The sequence below is a fragment of the Volvox carteri genome (assembly GCF_000143455.1).
Source record: "Volvox carteri f. nagariensis unplaced genomic scaffold VOLCAscaffold_33, whole genome shotgun sequence".
Taxonomy (NCBI): Eukaryota; Viridiplantae; Chlorophyta; class Chlorophyceae; order Chlamydomonadales; family Volvocaceae; genus Volvox; species Volvox carteri.
This window is the reverse complement of record NW_003307576.1, coordinates 610514-611387: the sequence shown is the minus strand read 5'-3', so window position 1 is coordinate 611387 and position 874 is coordinate 610514. Positions and strand designations below refer to the sequence as shown.

At 58.6% G+C, this 874-nt stretch overlaps 1 protein-coding gene across 1 annotated transcript in view; it reads right to left on the bottom strand.

Annotated features, from left to right (window-relative positions):
* The window catches only part of VOLCADRAFT_118236 (uncharacterized protein), a gene marked incomplete at both ends in the record, with an annotated part of 16855 nt that overhangs the window by 3419 nt on the left and 12562 nt on the right, over positions 1-874 (bottom strand). The gene's annotated exons all lie outside the window — the stretch shown is intronic.

Here is an 874-nt window from a genome sequence, read left to right as displayed (position 1 = left end):
GTCACACACACACATCCACACACACACACAGCCACACACACAGCCACACACACAGACACACACACACACACAGCCACACACACACACAGACACACACACACACATGTATGCACGCGACTATGTATAACGGGAGGAGGTCCCCCCCCGGGGGGGTGACGGAGGTTCCGGAGGTCTTCTCAGAAACAACAAAAGCACTGTAACAACCACAACAGCAAACACAATCAAAGTCTAACATATTCGTGAACAGATCGACTTCAGATGTCCGCGGATGGCCGCAGTAGCAGCAGTAGCAGCAGTAGCAGCAGTAGCACTAGTAGCAGCAGTAGCACTAGTAGCACTAGTAGCAGCAGTAGCACTAGTAGCAGCAGTAGCAGCAGTAGCACTAGTAGCAGCAGTAGCAGCAGTAGCACTAGTAGCAGCAGTAGCAAAGAGGGGCATGGGGGCGCGGAAAGAGGCCGTCACGCGCTAACGGGAGGGCTTGCGGCACGCACGCATCTAAGAACTGTCGTAACTACCTGCTCATAGTGTAACCTGGCCGGTTGTACGGATGGCGACGCCGCCGCCGCCGGCCCCGCCGCCGCAGGGCTGTTGGTGGTTGCTGCTGCTGCTGCTGCTGCTGCTGCTGCTGCGGCGGCGGCGGCGGCGGCGGCGGTGGTGGCGGCGGCGGCGGTGGCGGCGGCGGCAGTCTTCAGCGCCGATGCCGCGGCTCGTTCTGCAGCTCCCAAATCCACCTGCCAATGGGACGTACATACATACGTACATCCGTACACATGCTCCTGCCAAAACGTGCAATGGATGTGTGTGTGTGTGCGCGCGTGTGTGTGCGCGCGCGCGTGTGTGTGTGTGTGTATTGAGTGTTTTTCCATGTTCTTCT